The following is a 25,517-nucleotide window of genomic DNA, read 5'->3' as shown; positions in this document are numbered from 1 at the left end:
GCAGCACTGCCAGTCCATGCGCAGGCACTCTGCCTCTGCAGATTTGGTCTGCTGGTGTGGAAAGTCACAAGAACTTGGCGATGGTGGAGTTTCCTCACATATTAAGAAACATTTTGCTTGGGGTGGGTCAAGAGAAAGCTAAAGAAAAACATCTAAAGAAAAGTTTCATAAAAATATTATTTACGTTTAAATATAGATGTGCATAAATAACCTTAACGTCCCATCCTCTCTCCCACTGCACTCAGAAAAAGTTAATTGTTAATTACGTTTCCGTTTCGTCACTACATTTGAATGTTTGTGAATAAGATATCCTTGAGCATGATAACTGTGGACAAGTTGTGAACGTCTGGTAATGTATGTTTTTGAGCTGTAATCAAGAGTACTGATAAGCACTTGCCACACACGCCTAATTGTATATTAAGTATTGTTTGCATTATGTATTTCAGTTGCATATGCCTTGTGAACAGATAGTTGCCAATGTGGACGCACTTATCAAGGATGTCTGTCACCACAAGCCACTTAATCTTGGTAAATACATTTTCCATCTATGTTGCATAAGCATATTTCTTTCTAAGAAATGTAGGAGAAACCTCAATTCTGAAAAGTGTTTTTTTTGTTGTACTTTAGTAGAGGATGCTTTTACTTTGTAAAAATATATTTAAAATAAAGACGTCCCGGGATTAAATTTAAGTATAGTCCTTTATGGATTATTTAATTCATCAGGCAAGCACCATCAGTAAAAATGTAATAAATCTGAAAATAATAATAAATGAAGGTACAGACACACTACTAAGGCTTAATTTCAAAAGGAAAAGCACACTTCGGTGTATATTTGTTCACAAATATTCCTAGTATGAACCTTAACCACCAGACGCCAGACTGAATGTGGAATGTTTTTTAGATAGTACCATTATACCGGCATCAGTAGGTGCTGCTGATCTCAGTACTGATGTAGAGAAAACCAAAAATTATATCAGGAGTCTTATATATGGCTCTTTAGGGCCTTCTGAAATCTGTTAATTTTTGTCTGCCTCTCAGCACAACATGTGATCAAGTGTTCCTTTTAGATTTCCTGTTCTTCTTTTTTCAGGTCCTAGTAAAGGACCACTAAAATGTCAAGAGGTTATTAGTAATAGACCACTAAAATGTCGAGGCTATTCAGGTCACTAAAGAAGGAGTTTCTATCATATGAGGAATCATGTGTCAGTGTGCCAGTCACATTTTCACACATCGATCCTCAAGGTTAAAGAACTACTCAAGAGGGGGCTTGGCCAGGCAACATGGCTGAGAGGATCAGCCCACCGTCCACAGTAATCCTCCTTAATCCTCCTTAATACTACAAAATCCTGCATTTAGATTAAAAAAGAATGTCGTCATAGGGCCCTAGCAGCAAAAGGCATTGACACCCAGATGGCTGAAGTGAGAGGCAGTTGCAATCTGCCGAGGGCAATGAGGGCCGCACGAAAGACCCGACAGAGACCTACATTGCACCATGCGGCTGAAAACCACGCCTGCCCGCGGCCAGTGGGGATTGGGCAATTAACTCCCCCGGCTGGTAGAAGTAACTGTGTGCCGCCTTTGCAACCACTGACACACCTGGGGTCCGCTCAGGGGCACAGGATCTGTGGCTGGAGAAGAGTAGAGGCCCTAGGGGAGGTGAAATCAAGGGAAGAGGCCACAGGTCTTGCCTGCTTTGGAGCTCTGGCCCTGGGACTCCCCCCAGACACAGTGCCTCAACAGGAGCAGAGATAACCTGGTGGATCCTGGGCAATACAGTGCAGACCTTCCCTGAGTGGCTGGCGGCGCTGCCTCTCGGCCTGGGAGAGTCGCCGGAGAGGGGCAAGGCACTGTTTGAAGCGGAAAACTGCCATTGTGATGAAGCTGCTAGGTCTCCTCAGTACGCACAATGGCAAGCAAGCCACCACACACTGAGGAGGAGCAGTGGGTGTCTTCCCCACCCCCAAGCCACATAAGTGAACCAGCGCAAGGGGTCTATACAGGACTAGACGGCTGTAGGAGGCTGGCCTGGCTTGTAGTGGGTACCAAAGGTACTTACACCTTGTGCCAGGTCCAGTTATCCCTTATTAGTAGAGAACAGGTGTTTCTAGCAGTTTAGACTGATAGAAGGTAGCTATGGCAAAGCAGCTTAGGCTGAACTAGGAGACATGCAAAGCTCCTACTATACCACTTATATCATATGCACAATATCATAAGAAAACACAATACACAGAATTACTAAAAATAAAGGTACTTTATTTTTATGACAATATGCCAAAAGTATCTCAGTGAGTACCCTCAGTAAGAAGGTAAGTACTATACACAAGTTATATGTACACAAACCAAAATTAGGTAAGTAAGATCAAGAAAAGTAATGCTAACAGTGTAGAATTACAATAGGTTGCAATAGGCAAGCATAGGCAAAGGGGCAACACAAACCATATACTCCAAAAGTGGAATGCGAATCACGAATGGACCCCAGACCTATGTGAGCTTGTAGAGGGTCGCTGTGAGTTTAAGAAAACAGTCAGGGTGTCCAAGATAACCCACCACAAGACCCTGAAAAGTAGGAGTAAAAGTGCACCTACTACCCCAAAAGAGCACAATAGTCGTGATAGGGATATTCTGCAAGAAGAATAAACACCAGCAGTGCACTGATAACGGATTTCCGGACCTGAGGACCTGCAAAGCAAGGGGACCAAGTCCAATAGTCGCGAAAGTGTCCGGGGGGGGGGGCAGGAGCCCAGGAAACCCCGGATGAAGGTGCAAGGAAGCTGCCTCCTGTTGGAAGAAGCTTGGAGTTCTGCTAGAAAAAAGAGGACTAGGGACTTCTCCTTTGGAAGACAGATGTCCCATGTTGCGATGAAGCATGCAGAGGTGTTCCCACACAGAAATACTGCAAACAACCTTGCTAGCTGCAAGGGTCGCAGTAGAGGTTTTTGGGTGCTGCTGAGGACCAGGAAGGACCAGGATGTCGCCTTTTGGAGGAGGAGACAGAGGGGGCGCTCAGCAACTCAGAGAGCCCTCACAGAAGCAGGCAGCACCCGCAGAAGTACCCCAACAGGCACTTAGAAGAAGAGTGAACTGGAGTCCACATGAAGTTACAAAAGGGGGTCCCACGACGTCGGAGGCCAACTCAGAGGGTTGTGCACTGCAGGACGGAGTGCTGGGGACCCAGGCTAGGCTGTGCACAAAGGAAATCCTGGAAGAGTGCACAGAAGCAGGAGCAGCTGCAAATCACGCTGTACACAGCTTTGCAGTCTGGCGTGGGGAGGCAAGGACTTACCGCCACCAAACTTGGACTGAAGAGTCACTGGATTGTGGGAGTCACTTGGACAAAGTTGCTGTGTTCCAGGGACCATGCTCGTCAGGATGAGAGGGGACCCAGATGACTAGTGTTGCAGTCTTTTGGTGCCTGCGTTAGCAGGGGGAAGATTCCATCGACCCATGGGAGATTTCTTTGGAGCTTCTGGTACAGGGTGAAGGCAGGCTACCCCCAGAGCATGCACCACCAGGAAACAGTTGAGAAAGCCGGTAGGATTAGGCGCTACAATGTTGCTGGTAGTCGTCTTGCTACTTTGTTGTGGTTTTGCAGGCGTCCTGGAGCAGTCAGCGGTCAATCCTTGGTAGAAGGTAAAGAGGGAGATACAGAGGAACTCTGGTGAGCTCTTGCATTCATTATCTGAAGAATTCCCCAAAGCAGAGACCCTAAATAGCCAGAAAAGGAGGTTTGGCTACCAAGGAAGAAGGATTGGCTACAAAGAGAGGTAAGAGCCTATCAGAAGGAGCCTCTGACGTCACCTGCTGGCACTGGCCACTCAGAGCAGTCCAGTGTGCCCCAACACCTCTGTTTCCAAGATGGCAGAGGTCTGGGGGACACTGGAGGAGCTCTGGGCACCTCCCAGGGGAGGTGCAGGTCAGGGGAGTGGTCACTCCCCTTTCCTTTGTCCAGTTTCGCGCCAGAGCAGGGCTGGGGGATCTCTGAACCGGTGTAGACTGGCTTATGCAGAGATGGGCACCATCTGTGCCCATCAAAGCATTTCCAGAGGCTGGGGGAGGCTACTCCTCCCCAGCCCTTCACACCTATTTCCAAAGGGAGAGGGTGTAACACCTTCTCTCAGAGGAAATCCTTTGTTCTGCCTTCCTGGGCCAGGGCTTCCTGGACCCCAGAAGGGCAGAAACCTGTCTGAGGGGCAGGCAGCAGCAGCAGCTGCAGTGGAAACCCCGGAAAGGCAGTTTGGCAGTACCCGGGTTCTGTGCTAGAGACCCGGGGGATCATGGGATTGTGCCAACTATGCCAGGATGGCATAGAGGGGGCAATTCCATGATCATAGACATGTTACATGGCCATATTCAGAGTTACCATTGTGAAGCTACATATAGGTAGTGACCTATATGTAGTGCACGTGTGTAATGGTGTCCCCGCACTCACAAAGTCAGGGAAATTGGCCCTGAACAATGTGGGGGCACCTTGGCTAGTGCCAGGGTGCCCTCACACTAAGTAACTTTGCACCTAACCTTTACCAGGTAAAGGTTAGACATATAGGTGACTTATAAGTTACTTAAGTGCAGTGTAAAATGGCTGTGAAATAACGTGGACGTTATTTCACTCGGGCTGCAGTGGCAGGCCTGTGTAAGAATTGTCAGAGCTCCCTATGGGTGGCAAAAGAAATGCTGCAGCCCATAGGGATCTCCTGGAATCCCAATACCCTGGGTACCTCAGTACCATATACAAGGGAATTATATGGGTGTACCAGTATGCCAATGTGAATTGGTAAATTTAGTCACTAGCCTGTTAGTGACAATTTGGAAAGAAATGAGAGAGCATAACCACTGAGGTTCTGATTAGCAGAGCCTCAGTGAGACAGTTAGTCACTACACATGTAACACATTCAGGCACACTTATGAGCACTGGGGCCCTGGTGAACAGGGTCCCAGTGACAGATACAACTAAAACAACATATATACAGTGAAAAATGGGGGTAACATGCCAGGCAAGATGGTACTTTCCTACAGCACTCGTCTCCATAGATCTAGAAAAGGTCTTCGACACAGTGGACTGGGGCTACCTCCTCAAAGTGCTTAGGGTTATGGGAATTGGTCACTAGTATCGGGAATGGGTATAGCTGCTTTACGTCAGCCCCAATGTGAGAGTGCCAGTGGGTCGAACCCAATCAGAAGCATGTCCCCCCCTTCTGTTTGCAATAGCCATAGAGTCGATGGCAATATGGGCATGCCTCAAACTTCAAGACTGGGGCATCTGATTGGGTACCACTCGCCATATAATATACCGGTAGGCAGGCGATGCGTTATTTTCTGTTACCTCTCTTCGAGTGGCACTACCCATACTCTTGCAACTCCTAGAGGAGTTTGCGGACGTCTGGACTCTGCCTCAACCGTAATAAATCTCTGCTGTTTCCCCTGGCTGCCGTTGCGGGTACATCGCTGGATCACCTCCCACCCCAGGACTAATTTCGGAAATGGCACACTTTCAATACCTAGGGATGTAGGTGGACCACGCCGAGATGCAGCGGCTACGTCTCCACATAGAACAGACCATACATGCTCTACAGAAGTCAGTAGCCTTCTGGAACACATTGCCGCTATCATTGATTGGTAGGCTGGCTATAGCAAAAATGGTTTTGATGCTTAGATGTCTGTACACATTACAGAACACGATTTGCCCCATCCCCAAGCAGGTCTTTAAACAGATGAGTTTCATGCTTAGTCGCTGTCGTACAGTGGCCTTGTCAACATGACCAGAGAGTACGAAGACGGAGGCTTAGAGATGCTGAGATTAGATCTATATCATTGTGCCGCTCACTTGCAGCAGGCAACAAAATGGTTTGATGATGGGTACAACTGGGAGAAGCGACTCTTGGCAGGTTTGATCGCTGCAGACCAACTGCCAACCATGCTAATGGAAAGAGCAGGTGTAGACAGGGACCGGCCATATGTAGTCCGTCAGACAGTGAAAATTTGGCACTGCTTTGTTGAAGCGACTCAGAAGAGAGTCACGTTTCAAAGAGAACTCCCAATTTGGATGCTGAGGGTGATACGTAATATGATGGACAATATGGGCTTTCAGGCATGGAGGGAAGGCGGCTGCGCCCTGTTGGACCAGGGAACTACTTGCACTATACAGGGCTCACAGAGGTGGCCAAAGTGACTTGGCCTAGCTATCTTGACACGCCACGAACCACGCACACATTGGATGACTTCCTGAATTGCGGGTAATAACACTCATGTACAGTAAAATGAGAAACCGTGCAACAGGCCCTCTGACCTATGCGCACCGCGTGGAAATCGGATCTAGCGTTTCCACTGGAAGAGACAGAGTGAAGTCTGCAGACTTATACACACAGTGTCTAGTAAAGTACTCTTTAAGCTGGTACACTACAACTTCTTCCATAGGACATACCTGACCCACAAGAACCTGCAATGCATGACACCCACACAGCAGTATAGTTGTCTGCGCTGCTATGCCAATGGTGCGAACTTCATGCACTTAGCCTGGCTATGTCGGGCTGTGCAGGACTACTGGGAAAAGGTAGTGACTGATTTAAAGAGGACTACACATATACAAATAGACTGCACACTGTTGCACTGCCTACTAGCCCATAATAAGAAACCAAAGGGCTGCAAGATGGTCCATAAATTCCTACAGTTTGCATTCAAAGTACTCAAGATAGCGACTGTTGGAAACGGCCCTTTATCCTCAAACCTTTTGCCTTCTTCCTACTATTTTTTTTAAATTAGTTTTTGCTGGTTTTAGGACTCTGGGCACTTTACCACTGCTGACCAGTGCTAAAGTGCACGTGCTCTCTGTCTAAAGTGGATTGATGATTGGTTTATCTATGATTGACCTATTTGATTTAGTGGCAAATACCTAGTAAACTGCACTGTGTGTGCCCAGGGGCTGTAAATCAAATTCTACTAGTGGACCTGACACACTAATTGTACCACCTACATAAGTAGCCCTGTAAACCTGTCTCAGACCTGCCACTGCAGTGTCTGTGTATGCAGTTTTGTGTTGCAAACCTTCTCTTTTACTTAATGTCAGTCACCCCTAAGGAAGGCCTAAAGCAGCCCTGTGGGCAGGGACAGTGTATTTAAAAGATAGGCCATGTACTGGGGTGTTTTGTGTCCTGGTGGTGAAATACTGCTAAATTTGTTTTTTCACTATTGCAAGGCCCCCATCTCTCCCATAGGATAACATAGGGATTGCCTTGAGATGTCTTTTAAGTGCAGTTTCCCAATGGGAGCAGATAGAGATGGGGAGTTTTGTGTTTTTAAATTGTAAGTTTGAAAATGCCACTTTTAGAAAGTGTGTATTTTCTTGCTTAACATTTATGTGCCACTGCCTGGCTGTGGAATACACGTCTGGGTCAGGCTGTTCGTGAATTCCCTCTAGAAAGTCACACAAAGGGAGCTGAGGTGTGTCCTGCATATCCTGATGAGTCTTCCTGGGGTAGAGTGGAGGGAAGAGCTGACATTTGCACATGAATAGGGCTCTGCCTGTGCTTACACAAAGCAGTTTCCAGTTCCCTAGAGTGTCTGGAGCCAGGACTGGTAGAGGCAGGGTCTTGTGCTCTACAGAGAACTTCCTTTGAAGTTTTCCTATGTCAAATGAGTGTAGGAGGCTGGCCTGGCTTGTAGTGGGTACCAAGGGGTACTTACACTCTGTACCAGGTCCAGTTATCCCTTATTAGTGTAGAAGAGGTGTTTCTAGCAGCTTAGGCTGATAGAAGGTAGCTATAGCAGAGCAGCTTAGGCTGAACTAGGAGACATGCAAAGCTCCTACTATACCACTGGTGTCATATGCACAATATCATAAGAAAACACAATACACAGATATACTAAAAATAAAGGTACTTTATTTTTATGACAATATGCCAAAAGTATCTCAGTGAGTACCCTCAGTATGAGGATGCCAAATATACACAAGATATATGTACACAATACTAAAAATATGCAGTAATAGCAAAAGGAAGTAATGCAAGCAATGTAAAGTTACAGTAGATTGCAATAGGAGCACATAGGTATAGGGGCAACACAAACCATATACTCCAAAAGTGGAATGCGAACCACGAATGGACCCCAAATCTATGTGAGCTTGTAGAGGGTCGCTGGGACTGTAAGACAACAGTGAGGGTTAGAAAAATATCCCACCCCAAGACCCTGAAAAGTAGGCGTAAAATGCACCTATAACCCCCAGAGAGCACAGAAGTCGTGATAGGGGGATTCTGCAAGGAAGACCAACACCAGCAAAGCAACAACAGTGGATTTCCGGACCTGAGTACCTGTGAAACAAGGGGACCAAGTCCAAGAGTCGCAACAATGTCGAGAGTGGGCAGATGCCCAGGAAATGCCAGCTGAGGGTGCAAAGAAGTTGCCACCGGATGGTAGAAGCTGTGAAGTCTGCAAGAACGAAGAGGGCTAGAAACTTCCCCTTTGGAGGATGGATGTCCCACGTCGTGAAGAAGCTTGCACAGGTGTTCCCATGCAGAAAGACCGCAAACAAGCCTTGCTAGCTGCAAGGGTCACGGTTAGGGTTTTTGGATGCTACTGTAGCCCAGGAGGGACCAGGATGTTGCCACTTGGATGAGGAGACAGAGGGGGCGCCCAGCAAGTCAGGGAGCCCTCACAGAAGCAGGCAGCACCCGCAGAAGTACCGGAACAGGCACTTGGAAGAGGAGAGAACCGGATTCCACCCGAAGACACAAAAGGGAGTCCCACGACGCCGGAGGACAACTCAGAAGGTTGTGCACTACAGGTTAGAGTGTCGGGGACCCAGGCTTGGCTGTGCATGAAGGAAATCCTGGAAGAGTGCACAGGAGCCCGGAGCAGCTGCAACTCACGCGGTACCCAGCAATGCAGTCTAGCGTGGGGAGGCAAGGACTTACCTCCACCAAACTTGGACTGAAGAGTCACTGGACTGTGGGAGTCACTTGGACAGAGTTGCTGAGTTCCAGGGACCACTCTCGTCATTCTGGTAGGGGACCCAGAGGACCGGTGATGCAGTCTTTTGTTGCCTGCGGTTGCAGGGGGAAGATTCCGTCGACCCACGGGAGAGTTCTTCAGAGCTCCTGGTGCAAGAAGGAGGCAGGCTACCCCCAGAGCATGCACCACCAGGAAACAGTCGAGAAGGCAGCAGGATAAGCGATACAAGGTTGCAGTAGTCGTCTTTGCTACTTTGTTGCGGTTTTGCAGGCGTCCTGAGCAGTCAGCGGTCGATCCTTTGGCAGAAGGTGAAGAGGGAGATGCAGAGGAACTCTGGTGAGCTCTTGCATTCGGTAAGAATTCCCCAAAGCAGAGACCCTAAATAGCCAGAAAAGGAGGTTTGGCTACCTAGGTGGGGAGGATAGGCTAGTAACAAAGGTAAGAGCCTATCATAAGGAGTCTCTGATGTCACCTGCTGGCCCTGGCCACTCAGAGCAGTCCAGTGTGCCAGCACACCTCTGAATCCAAGATGGCAGAGGTCTGGGGCACGCTGGAGGAGCTCTGGACACCTCCCCTGGGAGGTGCAGGTCAGGGGAGTGGTCACTCCCCTTTCCTTTGTCCAGTTTCGCACCAGAGCAGGGCTGGGGGATCCCTGAACCTGTGTAGACTGGCTTATGCAGAGATGGGCACCATCTGTGCCCATAAAAGCATTTCCAGAGGACTGGGGGGGGCTAATCCTTCCCAGCCTTCACACCTATTTCCAAAGGGAGAGGGTGCTACACCCTCTCTCAGAGGAAGTCCTTTGTTCTGCCTGGACCCCAGGAGGGCAGAAACCTGTCTGAGGGGTTGGCAGCAGCAGCAGCTGCAGTGGAGACCCCGGAAAGGCAGTTTGGCAGTACCCGGGTTCTGTGCTAGAGACCCGGGGGATCATGGAATTGTCCCCCCAATACCAGAATGGCATTGGGGTGACAATTCCATGATCTTAGACATGTTACATGGCCATGTTCGGAGTTACCATTGTGACGCCATACATAGGTAGTGACCTATGTATAGTGCACGCGTGTAATGGTGTCCCCGCACTCACAAAGTCCGGGGAATTTGCCCTGAACAATGTGGGGGCACTTTGGCTAGTGCCAGGGTGCCCACACACTAAGTAACTTTGCACCCAACCTTCACCAGGTGAAGGTTAGACATATAGGTGACTTATAAGTTACTTAAGTGCAGTGGTAAATGGCTGTGAAATAACGTGGACGTTATTTCACTCAGGCTGCACTGGCAGGCCTGTGTAAGAATTGTCAGAGCTCCCTATGGGTGGCAAAAGAAATGCTGCAGCCCATAGGGATCTCCTGGAACCCCAATACCCTGGGTACCTCAGTACCATATACAAGGGAATTATATGGGTGTACCAGTATGCCAATGTGAATTGGTGAAATTGGTCACTAGCCTGTTAGTGACAATTTGTAAAGAAGAGAGAGCATAACCACTGAGGTTCTGGTTAGCAGAGCCTCAGTGAGACAGTTAGGCATCACACGGGGAACATATACATATAGGCCACAAACTTATGAGCACTGGGGTCCTGGCTTGCAGGGTCCCAGTGACACATAACAAACATACTGACAACCTAGGGTTTTCACTATGAGCACTGGGCCCTGGCTAGCAGGATCCCAGTGAGACAGTGAAAACACCCTGACATATACTCACAAACAGGCCAAAAGTGGGGGTAACAAGGCTAGAAAGAGGCTACTTTCTCATAATGAGTATAAGTATTGGACTGCCGACCACACAACTTTAGAATTGTTTGAGGACATTCTGCCAGGAGAAGAGCTGGATGCTTGTGGAGGACCTGCCACTCTCCCTGTTGCTTTGCTGTGCTGGCCTACTGCTGCTTATACCTTGGAAGTGAAAGGACTGGACTTTGTTGTCTACATCCTGCTCAAGGTTCTTCAAGGGCTTGAACTGAGCTTGCCTAGTGTTGTGAAGTCTCAGGGACATCAAAGACTTCATCTGCCAGTGCCTGGGCTCTTCTGTTGGGAGTCCTGACTTGCTAAATGGTGCCAAATCCAGTCCTTGGGCCCTTAAAAGTGGAAGCTGGTAACCTGTGATGGGAAATCAACGCACTGCTGTGTGCGCATCAAAAGAATCAATGTAGCACCTGTCCAGTGGCTGAAAATTCGACGGAGCACCAGGAGAATCGACGCAATGCATGTTCTCTATGCAGATCCTTCGCACAGCACGTTAGAGTTTTTCATGCATCGACCCTGGGCATCAAAACTTTAAAATAACTGCTCAGATCTGAGGCTGCCTGTCCGGAAATTGCGCATCCCTTCCCTGCGAGGAAAGAATCTATGCAACGCTTACCCGGTGAGGAAAGAATCAACGCACTGCCTCACTTTTGCGTGGGGAATGGACGCATCGCTTTCTTTTCTGACACATCACCTCCACTGTGTTTTTATTTTTGACGCATACCAGGTACTTTGTACTAAAACAACACATTGATTTCTATGGATTAAGACTCTGTTTTTACTTAAAAAGTTGATATCTTTACTTGTGTATGTTGGATTTATGTCGTTTTGGTCTTGTTTGATTTAGATTGGCTATTTTTCTAAACTGGTGTGGAGGATTTTTGTGGTATTTTCTCTTTGTTATTGTGTGTGTTTGCACAAATACTTTACACATTGCCCGTGGGATAAGCCTGACTGCTTGTGCCAAGCTAACAAGGCAGTGAGTAGGGGTTATCTAAGCTGTGTATCTCCCTTATTCTGACTAGAGTGAGGGTTCCTTCTTGGACAGGGTGTAAACTGACTGCCAACTAGAGACCCCATTTCTAGCAGCGACTTGAAAACGACTTGGCCTTCTGCTATGACACTCGAGTTTTGCACTTTAGTCAAGTTAGCACTGGGAGCAACCAGAAAGTAACTTGACCTCCTGCCTCAGAAGTAGAACACTTGCAGTTTATTTTACTTGGCTGAACTATGGGTCATGTAGGGCATGTATGCGTATTTGAGTTGTGGTTTGTGAGCCATTGTCGCTACATCCTGCCATATGTGGAGACTGCTGTATATTTTCATAACACTTAACACTTATGACCTATGAGTTTTATTTTGCATTCAAGCAAGTCCACCAATTAATTTTACTGCTGTACCTTTTCTTGTCTTAATTGTTTATATATGGCCTGCAGTTATACTTAATATAATTATTTTTATTATTATCATATTTATGAACTCCCCCTTTAGACATGGCAGACCATCTTACGTTTTTGTCTATGGTATGTGCTTGTGTATTCTTTCTGTGTAATCAGGCCAGTAGTGGAGTATTTTGTGCAATATTTTTATATAGATTGCTGCATGTTTTTTTGTGAGTTAATGTATGTGTTTCATTTTTTTTTTATTCTGTTACTTCATTTTGGCCGTAGGCCATTAAAGTATCTTAGGGTACTACTCAGTATAATGCTACACAAAGAGCAGACTTTGGACAGTCTTTTTGCATGTTGCCTTAGGACAACAGAAGAGTCCTCAGAGACCTTACTTCCTTTCAATTATATTTTCTTGGGCGCTGTCAGAACCCCATTCAGTGGGCTCTGGGGCACACAGGGGTTGCTGGGTCCACCTGTGATGTTTGAGGCTTCTTAATCCTGATATCCCTGGCCCGGCCGACTATACCTCCTGCTCAACTGGACCTAGTACCCCTGCTGCAATTGACTCTCAGTGGTAGTTGTGGGCACACAGTTAAGGCTCCCTCAGGAGGATGTGGATATAGGTAAGTGAACATAACACACAAAATGCAACCAGTGTGAAGAATAAATCAATGTCCAGCTAAATACTTGCTTTTAGAAGAAAAAGTATTATTTTAATTCTAACTCTGCACATGCAGAGGAAACCAACATTCAGACACTCTTGAGATGGGGGCTCTAGTAGTTGTCAGATAAATAACTCTCCCACTCTCCTTCGTGTAACGTGTTCAGCATTATTCCCTATTAGCTGGTAGCCACATCACAGAATGTAAACTATTGGACTGTACTAAACAGTTCTTTTTTGACTCTTCAGGATTTCAGTCAAAAGTGTCTATGGTGCTGAAGCACCTTCAGAAGCAGTGTATCTCCTGGAAGCCTTAAAGGCCCAATGTCAGACTTACCCACTCCGGCGGTGTGACAGTGTTCGGTGGTAAACGGTGAAGTGAATGTCCTTTCCTTGGACTCTCACAAATCTGGATCTCATACAGTGAAGTTAGGCCACTCACAATGGACTCAGAACCACCCAGCAATGCTGGCTCTTTTGTCGAGCAGCGCTGGCTGTTGGTTTTCAGTGATCGGAGCTGCTCCTGCTCGGCAGACCCAAAAGGTAAATTGCGCTTTATAGAAAAAACAGGAGGGGAATTTCTCCAGCTCCCAATTGGAGCCTTGGTGAGGATGCAGCCTCCTTAGCAGCATCCTGGTTTTCTTGGGGAACAGTCAGGTGCAGACAGTGGGCTAGACCTCACCCAGCAGGGAAACTAGTAGGCTTTTGTCCCCCTAGTCCATTTCCCAGGCAGAAGTCTTGTAGAACTTCCCCTCCTCACACATCCCATCTGGCTGCTTCACAGATGAATCATTTTTGGGGACTAAATCGCCCCTTCGTATGGTCCTTTTCGAGACACCAAACATAATTTAGAGTCTGGGTCATTGAAGTTTTATTTTGGAGTTCTGCTTCTTTAGAAGTGGGTATTTCTCCTTTTTGTCTTCCTTCATGAAAGAGGGACAGAGTATACACCTGCATGTCAGCTGCATTGATATGTGCATGAAAGTGTTAATTCCAGCCCACAGGCCTACTCTTTATGATTCCCTTATCAGCAACATGTCCCTTTCTGAGATGCGTCCAGGCCCCTTCCTTGTGATCTATTGTAGGACGCTGGCCTGGTGTGTAGTGGGTACCTATGGTACTTACACCTTATACCAGGTTGAGTTATCCCTTATTAGTGTAGTGTAGGCAGTGTCTAGAAGCCAGGCTCTCTAGAGGTAGCTGTGGATGAGCAGCCAAGGCTTATCTAGGAGACATGCAAAGCTCATGCAATACCACTGTAGTCACACAGTACTCACACACATGAAAGAAAATACTCAGTGTTATAAAATAAAGGTACTTTATTTTGGTGACACAAATACCAAAAATACCATAAAGACTATACTCCCTTAGGAGGTAAGTAATACCCAAATTATATACACAAGCATGCAGAACTAGGCATAAAACCAGTTAGAAAACAGTGCAATTAGTGAGAATCACAACAGTTAGAAATGGACCTGGGGGAGCACAAACCATATACTAAGAAAGTGGAATGCGAAAGTCGGTCCCCCACCTAGGCAGGTGTAGTGTGTAGAGGGGAGCTGGGAGTTCTAGAAAAGCCCAAAGGTAAGTACCACAAACCCACCCCAGTGACCAAGAAAGCAGGATTAAATCATAGTAACTTTCCTAGAACACACACAGAAACGAGAAGAAGACTTACGCAAAACCCAGAAGAGACTGCAAGACACCAACAGTGGATTCCTGGACAAGAAGACCTGTGGAGGAATGGGACCAAGTCCAAGAATGACAGAAGAGTCCAGGAATAGCAGGAGCCCCAGCTAACGCGGATGAAGTTGCAAAAGGTGAATCACCGGTGAAGAAGAAAAGTCAGCACGAAGTTTGGTTCCTGGAGGGTGCAAGTGATGTCCCTCCCCAGATGAAGGATTGCAGTCGGGTTTGCGTCGTTGGAGTCTGCCAACAAGCCTTGGCACATGCAAGGCCCGCGGTTAGCAGAAAATTGCGCTGACCAGGACCAGGTGGACTCTACACAGGAGGGGGAGTCAGCGGGCCCTCAGCAACTCGGAGAGCCCACAGAAGACCAGGCAGGGCACACCGGAGTCCCACAGCACGGGGACAAGAAAGTTGCAAAAGTGGCCCACGCAGCACTACGACAAAGGCTCCTACTCTGCTGAAGAACCACTCAGGAAGCTGTGGGTCGCAGGATAGAGTGCTTGGAACCGAAGCTACAAGATGCACTAAGGACTTGGAGAAAGGGTAGCAACAAGCCTAGGCAGCTGCAAAAGGCTCGTATACGGGGTACTGTCTTGCTTGGGGAGGCTAGGTCTTACCTCCACCAAAGTGGGACAGCTGCAAGAGCGGACCTTCGTGACCACTTCAGTCCTCAACCCGTGATGCAGGAGAGGGGATCCACACAGCCTGTCATCGTTGCACTTGGTGCCTGCAGAAGCAGGGGAGTGACTCCTTCACCCCAAGGGAGATTCCTTCGCTCTTCTGATGCAGACTGAAGCCGGGCGGTCCTCAGAGGATGCACAACCGGGAAACTGTTGCAGTTGCTGGCAGGAGCCCGGAGATACAAGGTTGCAGAAGGCGTCTTGCTTCTTTGTTGCAGCTTGTAGAGTTCCTGGAGGGTCCAGATGCAGTTTCTTAAGTGAGAAGTCGAATTGGAGGATGCAGAGGATTCCTCCTGGAGTCTTGCAGTCCGAATCTGAGGAACCACCCAAAGGAGAGACCCTAAAGAGCCCTGAAAGGGGGATTGGTCACCTAAGCAGGTAAGCACCTATCAAGGGAGGGCTCTGATGTCACCTGCTGGCACTGGCCACTCAGATGCTCCCAGCATTGCCTGCTAATCTTGAATACAAGATGGCAAAACCCAGGGACCCTCTGGACGACCTCAGTGCACCACCTCTGGGGTGGTGATGGACAGCGGAGTGGTCACTCCCCTTTGCCCAATTTCGCGCCAGAGCAAAGACTGGGGTTCCCTGAACCAATGTAGACTGGTTTATGCAAGGAGGGCACCAAATGTGCCCTTAAAAGCATTTCCAGTGGCTTGGAGTGGCTACCCCTCCCAAGCCTCTAACACCTATTTCGAAAGGAAGAGGGTGTAACACCCCTCTCGCAAAGGAAAACCTTTGTTCTGCCTTCCTGGGCTTGTGCTTTTCAAGCAACAGGAGGACATAAACCGGTCTGTGAGGTGGCAGCAGCTGGGGCTGCCTGGAAAACCTCAGAAGGCTGAAATGGCAATACTGGGAGCCCAGGAGTGCATAGGACCATACAACCAATGCTTGCAAACAAAATCCTTGGAGTATGATTCCAACTTGTTTGGTACCAAACATGTTCAGAGTTACCATTATGTAGCTGGACATCGGTAGTGACCTATGTCCAGTACAAGCATAAAATGGCATCCCCGCACTCACAAAGTCTGGGAAAATGGGCCTGGAGTTCGTGGACACACCTCTGCTAGTGTAGGGGTGCCCTCTCACACAGGTATTTTGCACCCTGCCCTCAGGGCTGGAGGGCCTGCCTTAGGGGTGACTTATAAGTGACCTGGTGCACTGCAAATGGCAGTGAAAGGGTGCTTGCACCTTTTTACTCAGGCTGCAGTGGCAGTCCTGCAGAAGCCTTTGCATGGGCTCCTTAAGGGTGGCAAAATATATGCTACAGCCCATAGGGATCCCTTGGAATCCCAATGCCTGGGTACCTAGGTACCATATACTAGGGTCTCATAAGAGGGCACTAGTATGCCAGTTGTGGGTGAAATACAGAGTTTTGGGAGAGAGAGCATAATCACTGGGGTTCTGGTTAGCTGGGTCCCAGTGAACACAGTCAAGCACACTGAGATCAGGCAGAAAATGGTGGTAACCATGCAAGAAAGAGGGTACTAACCTACATCTATCACTGAACCAAAGAGCATTCTTTTGAAAAGCAAAGGGAGCCTTGGCCTTTTCCCTCCAGTGTGTCCCCACCCAGCTCACAGGAATGCAGCAAGCCACAAATGTGGCTATGGGGATTCCTTTTCTCGTGTCTTTAACAGACAGTCCTGAGCTTTTTAAAATAGAACCTGAATAGTCCGTACTATAAGAGGCACATTTACACAGTGTACACTCCCAGCACACTTACTGCCCTGCACTAATACCTCTGTGTATTGCACCTTTACCTGTACACATGCATTCAGTATGCACACACAATCTGTGCATACAGTTGCGTACAGAAGCTTTGCTATATTCAAACAGGGTATGCCTATTGTAAACCGCACACACTGTCAGCATGCCCATTATGTGTGCACTGTACAACTCTTCACAAGTCTTGGTGGGGTAGTTACACACTTTGGCCACTAGGGAATCAAAATGTATCTATGGCCCTGATTGTGACCTTGCCGGATGGGAGGCTCTGTCACAAACGTGACGGATATCCTGAACGCCATTTTATAAGTTCCTTAGGATATAATGGAACTTGTAATACAGCAGACGGGATATCCGTCAGGTTTGTGACGGAGTATCCCATCTCCCAAGGTCGTAATCAGGCCCTATATCTGGAGAATTGTTAGTGAAAGGCTTTTCCCTGGTATAGGTGTGGCAGCCCTAAGAAATTACTATTAACCTTTTGCAAAAGCGGGGATTCTGAATAAACATATGTTTTTGATCTTTGCTTCTAAAGTGGACATAGACATTGAAGCCCTGAAGACTTTTCTGCCACAAGATGGATTTTGAAATGATTGACAGATGTTGATGTTCTTCTCTCAAGAGTCAATCTAAGTAGTCACTTCATTCTGGCTGATGGCCTCTTGTAATTATATTTTTTTTACTGCTGCCAGAACAACTCTGATTGCAGTGCCTTCATTGGTTTCGCAACAACAGTGGAACCACTTTTCAGGCAACCTAAAAAAAAAATGTACCTGCCTTTCTTGGTTTCTGATTTGGACTCTTGATTGATGAATTTCTCCAGAGAATATTTTTAAGGAAGAACTTTTCTTTACTCCATGGACTCATATGCCATTGACAACAAATACTTTCTTTCTAGGGGTGGTTTGTTAGACCCAAAAGGGTATCCTGTTTTCCGTAAAACAATCTAAGTATAACAGGCAAGCCAAAATATAATGATTCTCTGATTTATCACTTGTATCTAATTTATTCTTATGAATAAAGGGTAAAGGGTTTGTAATATAAGCTGCAATGCATTATGTAGGCTCAGATGTAAAGCCGATACCCTAAAACTGAACTGGGAGTGAGTGTTTGAAAAGTTTCAGCACTCTGTCTATCATCCTTTTGTAGTGCTAAAGCTAAAGGGACCAGGGTATGCCCAAATGTGGCTTCCTTGCTCACTGTGCCAATGGATTCAAGCTAGCCTGGCTGATGAGAGGTGATACCTCAAAACCGATCCCAGGATGCTTGTTTCCGGTTGAGGGAGGACCTGGCCTGGCCTTTCGGGCTGGACTGTTCCCATGGAGAGCAGACTCTAGACTAATTTGCAGGGGGTGTGGTCTGGTGCCGCGCAAGATGGCCGCATAGTCGAGAGGCTCCATAGTAGTGCCTTACAGGCCCAATAAAATCTGCTATCCTGACCAGAGGCAGGGGAAAGGCGTGCCAGCAAATGAGAGCCTCTCGAACGGAAAAAAAGCGAAACGGGAAGCATCAGACGGAGATCTGTGCCTAGGACCACAAAGCAACCAGCCGCCAGGTGGAAACAAAATGGCGGCTGGGAGAAAATAAACAAGGCCGGGAGCGGAGCATTTGAGGTGTGTGCCCCTCTCGCCCCCCCACCGATTCACAGCAGTTACAGGGAAAGTCAAGTGAGATAGGGAGGGGGGGCGTCCTGGACCTAGGAAGGGGCTGGAGTGGGGGGGATCCAGACCTGCAGCCCCGCAGGCAGCCTGCACAACAGGAGTGAAACCACATAGAAGTGCTACGGGGCACGGAGGGCACCAAGTCAGCGGGACAAGCGGGGGAACCTGGGCCGTGCCCCTGGTGGGCCTGGGTACCCACAGTGGCCGGGTGGAAGCAGCAGTGGAAGGGAGACTGGCGCTGAGAAAGAGGCTGCCGAGAGAGACTCATCAGGCCTATGATCAGCACAGAGGCATGGCAGCCCCCAATGGAAACAGGAGGGGCCCAGGGAGATGAGATCCACGACACCAGTGGCAAAACGGACTGAAAGACACCACCATGAACATAAGGAGCAGAGCTCCCAACAGTTAACACACCATTTGCGACAACCATAAGCCATGGGGTAGACTATAGATCACTGTGGGCGATCACACTGGGCCGAGGACATTGAGCGTTGCCTAGACTGGACTGCGAACTGGCCTGAAAGAGGGTAGGCACTTTTAGCTATCCAGGGGGAGGCGCATAGAACTTGTCCCACGTTGCACAACGTAACGACTCGCCTCACAGTGACCAGGAGAGCACCCCTGCAAGGGGCTTGCAAAAATGGGGCGCAACCGAGGTCCACAAGCAACGCAAACAAATAGTCTGGATAAGTACACAGTGCAGCTTGCGTCAAAAGGATCGGTGAGAACCGCACCAGATCCTACATGGGGAAACCTAGAAAGTGGAGACCCTTTGCTGTGAGAAATCATGGATGCCATACAAGCGCTAAGGAACAACATCGAGCCAAAAATTGATGCAGTGACTCTAGATATTGAAATTATTGTGCGCGGACATTCACAAGGACACTGATACGGTCACCACAGCAGAGGGTCAGATCAACGGGCTTCACGCTGTAAACAAATGACTAGAAAAGCACATATGAGACCTAACAAAGAAGCAGACTGAGATGGAGGCGAAGTTGGAGGACAAAGAGGGCAGGGCCCATCGCAACAACATAAGGGTCACTGGACTCTCAGTAGGGGCAGAAGTACACTGCACAGAACTATTCATAGAGGACATTATCCTAAACCAACTGGGGCCCAAACGTCTGTCAAACTACTTCACCATCAAAAGAGCACATAGAGTGCCAGCATGTCCCCTTCCCCCCCCCCCCCCCCAAAACAATCATCGCTAGAGTGTTCAACATCAGAGACCGCAATGCAATTCTGCAGACAGCCAGAGCAAGGGGTGATCTGAAATGGGAAAATGCACTGGTATGTTTCTTCTCGGACTAAACCCTTCAGGTCCAGAGGCAGAAACGCCAGTTTGAGGAGGTCAAACAGGCCCTTCGGACCAAGGACATCAAATCTATGATGATCTTCCTGGCCAAACCAAAATTAGTGCAAGATGGCAAGTCCTGGTTCCAGTCTTCGGAGGAAACATGGGACATGTAGAGGGCTGGAGCACGACGGAGAGGTGTGGCCATGGGGCCCGTGAGCAGCAAGAGAGAGAGGGACTCCCGAGACGCGCCCAGACACGTCCCATCCGGTCTGGAGCAGAACCTCAGGACAGTCCGAATCCACGGAGAGGACTGCGGGGCCAATCTACGCCTAGCCCGGAGGGTGCATCAGACCAGGGGGGTCTGGACTTGAGCCAAGCAACAGGAGGAGAGATGGGTTGCGCCTGAGGGGGGAATCGGAACATCAGCCCAGGACCTCGTACAAAATTAAGTGTTGACCCCTGCCATCAGTCTGGTTATATAGCAATTAATGAACAGGGTCAGGTAGGAGCTGGTGACTTATGGCTCGCCGTCTGCAATGGTTCGCAAACCACACCCACAAATTGGTTTGAAGGGGTTGGGGCGACAGTCACTCTGCTAAGTTTTGAAGCAGGGTGTTGGGGTCCCGTAGGGCAGGGCAGCAGAAATGGAGGGGGGTTTGTTGGGTGGAGGGAAGTTCAACAGAGGCAGCATACAAGTTTAAATGTAAGGCGTGTACATACACAAGTTGAGATCGAGGGGACTGGGCTAACAGAGGGCACCCAACCGCAGAGGCAGAGAGCTAATGACTGGGAGGAGCAAGATATAGCGTCCAACCCAACTGCATAAGATGGCTAGTTGTCTGTATAATGGACTGAGCATCATGTCCTGGAATGTTAATGGGCTGGTGAGTAAAATTAAGAGGACGATAGTTTTACAGCACCTCAGGCGTATGGCTCCAGACTTAGTCCTGGTGCAGGAGACCCACCTGCACTAAACCGATTCCGTACATGTGGGATACTCCTCAGATGCCCAGGGGGTGGGCATCCTTCTTAGGAAAACACTTCCCTTCATACTAATATGTTTCTGTGCAGATCCCATGGGTTGATTTGTCACAATCACGGGACAATGGAAGGGGCTATCGTTAAATATATGCCTTGGCGCACATCCCGCCGCACCTGCACAGGGTGGCTTTGCCGGCCACTGGAACTCAGATGCTGGATCTGCCAGCTGGGATCCTCATCTTAGGGTGAGACATGAATGCGATGACAGACACAGAGGTGGACTGGCAGACTAAATCTCCCACCCCTTATTGGGGGGGTGAACCACTGAAATTGTTTGTAGAGGCGATGGCACTGGTAGACATCTGGAGGGCGTTGCACCCACAGGAGAGGGCAGACACGTACTGCTCCGCCCCACATAGCAGTTTTTCCAGGATAGACCACATATACACACATAGGCGATAGATAGGTCACTTTGGGGAGGCCAGGCATGGGGCGCGAGGAATTTCGGACCACTCGCCAATGGTGATAACTCTAAAAGGACGGAAGTGTGACTATGCCACCATACCCAGAATAGATCCATGGTACTTGAGGGGCCAGGTCATTGGGGGAACAGTTACGGGAGGGGACGGACCTCTTCTTTAAAGAAAATGTGGGGTTGGTGTCCTCCAGATGCATATTATGGGAGGCATTTAAGGCGGTCCTTCGTGGACAGGCCCAGGCCCTAATAGGGGGAAAGAAAAAGAACAACCTCCAAATCGAAGCCCTGGAGAGAGAAGTAGGAGCATTAGAGGCCCAACTGCCAGGTGACAGATCAGAAGAATTCCACCGGCGTTTAATAGCGAAGCAAACTGAATTACGTGAGGACGAGGCTAGGAAGTACGCCTCGGCGACACAAAGAAGGTTATATGACATTGGGGACAAGGCAAGTAAACTGTTAGTGTGGCTAGACCACAGAGACCAAAAACAAAGAGGGGTAAGCGAGATAATGGACGAATCGGGTGGGTCCAGAAGATCGAGCCCAGAAATAGCTGAGGTTTTCACCTGCTACTATGAGAAGCTATACTCCACAAAGACTCGTATGACAGATGAGGACTGTGACGACCTGCTCAAAGACGTGGCCCTGGTGTCCCCCACCGAGGTAGAAAAGGAGTCACTTGAGGCAGAGCTGACGGCTGAGGAGATAGGGAAGGCAATTGGTGCCCTACAGGTGGGTAAGGCAGTAGGCCAGAACGGGCTCCCAGTGGAGCTCTACAAGGGGCTGAAAAGGGGGGTAGTCCGATATCTAACACAAATGTACCTCAAGGCACTAAATGCGCAGCAACTGCCAGAAGATCAAAGGACAGCAACTATAGTGGTCATTCCTAAGGAGGGGAAGCCGGCAGTGCAATGCGCATCATATAGGCTCATATATCTATTGAATGTGGAAGAGAAAGTACTGGCCAAGGTGCTGGTCACCCGGCTTTAATTGTTGATCACCTCCATTGTACAACCTGATCAATCAGGGTTTATGCCTCGGAGAAGCACTCTGCTCGACATTAGTCGACTGTACAGGATGCTTCATATGACGCAGTCGCTGGAGTGCACCCAGGCAGCATTGTTGGCCCTGGACACAAGGAAAGCATTCGACAGTCTGGAGTGGGGATATATGTTCGCAACACTTCATAGGCTGAAACTGGGTCTGCGGTTCTCTGCCTGGGTTAAGCTGCTTTACCAGAAACCACTGGCAAGGGTGAGAGTAAATGGTGTGAACTCCCACACCTTTGAACTACAGAGGGGTACGAGGCAGGGATGCCCGCTTTCCCCTATGCTGTTTGCACTGGCCGTGGAGCCGCTGGCAGACTGGATCTGACAGGACCCTTGGGTCCGGGGAATCCCGGTGGGGAGGGGTAGGAGGAGCGTATCTCTATCCGCAGATGACATACTACTATACATCACAGATCCAGCTTGCTCCATTGTCAGGCTACTACAGATTTTCCACACCTTCGGAGATAACTCCAAGTATACTATTAGCTGGGACAAATCCCTACTGTACCCCCTGGCGGGGGAGACAGCCCCGATGCCCCTCCAAGAAGACATTCCTGTGGCACCTGATGGTTTCAAATACTTGGGGATATACATTACCAGAGACCCGCAAGAATGCCTCCGAGTGAACCTGTCCCACAGGTGGACAGGCTGGAAAGTGATGTAGAACATTGGCAGCAACTACCATTGACACTAATGGGTAGGGCAGCCTTGTACAAGATGACACTGCCCGACTGCTCTACATGTTTCGGAACACCCCGGTGGATTTTCGAAAAATCAATCAGGCCCTTAGATCACCCGTATAGCGCTAAGGAAGCTTCAGATGTGGGGTCTATGGTGGAGGACTGGCTATTCCCAACACGCGGATGTACTACTGGGCGACCCACCTGGTGGTGATCATTGAATGGGATTTTGCAGGACCTGAGGAGCCAGCTTATAGGGTCAATAGGGCAGCGATGGGTGCCTCGGGTTATGAGAAGGTCCTATACTGCCGGCGGAGGGCCCAGGACTTACTGACTCACACCCTGACTGTGGTGCAGGCATGGAGAGAGGCAAATCCCCTTGGGAAGGAGGGTGTGGTGTTGGCTCGTGCCCTACTCTGGACTGGTGACTACCTGAAGGAAGTGAGTGCGCTACAGGGGTTCTCTAGGTGGGCCTTGATTGTGATAGAACACCTGGGAGACGTTTTGAGGGACAATGCTATGATATCTTTTGAGGACCTGCACATGGAATTTGCCTTACAGGAGGCAGAAAGATACAAATACTTGCGACTGCGTCACGCGCTGCGTAGCCACATACACATTGGGGAGCAAATCCAGGACACTACACTACTTGAGGACAGGATCCTTGCTGAGCCGCTACAGAAACAGGCAATTTCAATAATTTATAGGAAGCTACCCAATAACTCCCCTAATCCAAATGAATGACTGCAGGTGGCATGGGAGGAGGACGTAGGCCCCTTGGATGAGGATGAATGGGCCAACGCGTTGAAAAGCGCTAGAGAAACTACAATTCAAACCTGCTTTAGATTGGTTAAGCTTCGGATACTGCACAGGGTCTATCTTTCCAGGATGCGACTCCAGCGGATGGGCCGCTCCCAATCAGATCTCTGTGTGAGAGGGTGTGAGATGCCAGGGACATTCTATCACATCCTATGGTCCTGCCCTTGGATTCAGTTGTTGTGGAAAGAAGTGGTTTAGGAGATGTCCCAATGGTGGGAGGCCCAATCCTGATTGGCCCTAGGTGGCTAGTCTTGTCGATCCCTCAAGAAATGGGGTGGAAAAAAACTCAAATGGTATGGCTGAGGCTGGCCACAGGAGTGGCTAAGAGGAATGTGGCCAGGGTATGGGGTGCTCCCCACCGACCGAGGGGGGGGGGGGGTAGCCTGGGTGGCAGACATAGACTGGTGCTGCGGGTCCAAGAGAGTGGTCTATAAAAGCAGAGGGTGCCAGCAAAACGGGACAGGATATGGGGACAATGGAATGCAACCCAATGCACATGAGCAGGAGGAGGGTGCCGGGAAAAGGGAAATAGCCACAAGGGAGGTAGAGATTGTATTTCTTAATCTTGGTGGGAGGAGAGAAGGTAGAAGCGAACTAGAAGGGATCCGTGGGCAAAAGGTCCTGAAAAGACTTTGGACTCCGTCACACCCGTTCACTACCTATCATGTCAAGTTTCCTTTGTTTGCATGTATTGTATGCCACGTGGTGTTAAATAAAAAGATTTACAAAAAAAAAAGACTAATTGGCATATGGCTGGGTCCAAACTGGGGTGGCATGTGGAGCAAAGGAACAACGGATTTAACCCAGATCTGTGACTGGGGGTGAGTGTTTCAAAAGTTTCAGCACTCCGTCCATCAACCTTTTGTGTTGCCTCTCAGGCTGCCCCTTGTATTGTAAACTGAACAGTACAAAAAAGTTAACCAGTAAATTTATCAATTACATACTTGTTGGAAAATCACAGCACTGGTGACCCTTAATCTTTAACCTATTTCTTACACATTCTTTATTGCAGTGCTTAACAAACTAACCATTCACTACTCTTGAATGCTTGTTTATTTGTGTGTGTGCTTTATCATTCTTCTCCCAAGATTTCCTATTAGCTTTTGCGTACCATAGGTTAATTCAGTCTCCTGCTCCTATTCTTCAGTCACGTTTTTAACTTACTGAGACAACAGAATGCATGCCTGGTGCTTAAAACTATAAGTTCCTTAACGCTTACAAACACATGTTGCTTTAACTACAACTTTGCTGGTCATGCATTCTGTTTTCAAGTGAACTCTTCACCTCCCTGGCATCAACACAAAGTTTAGGCCTACACTGCTCTTTCACCATATATGATTTTATAATATTTTCCACAGATGTCTGATGTAGCGTAATTTCTTAATATTTCATTTCCTCTCCAATAAGGATGACCCAATTTTCTTGCATGTATTGGGATTTGAGTGTTTCAATACGCCTGACATGAAGCTTGAACAAATTGGATTTCTTTCAGGCCACCTAATCATAAATGCTTACATACATTGTGACTTTTCTTCACAAAATATAAGACCATGGTTTAAAAGTGCAACAACAGTATTAAATTAAAGCTGCTGTGCCATAAAATACATGTACTGTAACATGACCAGCTGTGAGTGTGTTCTTAACAACTGCTGTAACAGAGAATAATTTTCCTTGAAAAGATACTTTTTCTTACCATTTTGAAGAACAGTTTATTTTTCAAT

The 25,517-nt window shown here is 48.3% G+C and overlaps 1 long non-coding RNA gene across 1 annotated transcript in view; it reads left to right on the top strand.

The window, feature by feature from the left end:
- The first annotated feature begins 420 nt into the window (after nt 1-420).
- LOC138297440 (uncharacterized) overlaps nt 421-25,517 on the top strand; it is a 54,158-nt gene continuing 29,061 nt past the window's right edge. Inside the window, exon 1 of the long non-coding RNA XR_011204108.1 lies at nt 421-528. This is a non-coding gene — a long non-coding RNA (uncharacterized lncRNA). The remainder of the gene's footprint in view (nt 529-25,517) is intronic.

This window comes from Pleurodeles waltl, chromosome 1_2, assembly GCF_031143425.1.
Source record: "Pleurodeles waltl isolate 20211129_DDA chromosome 1_2, aPleWal1.hap1.20221129, whole genome shotgun sequence".
Lineage (NCBI taxonomy): Eukaryota > Metazoa > Chordata > Amphibia > Caudata > Salamandridae > Pleurodeles > Pleurodeles waltl.
Note: the sequence above shows the minus strand (reverse complement) of the source record. Positions and strands in the feature narration are given on the sequence as shown.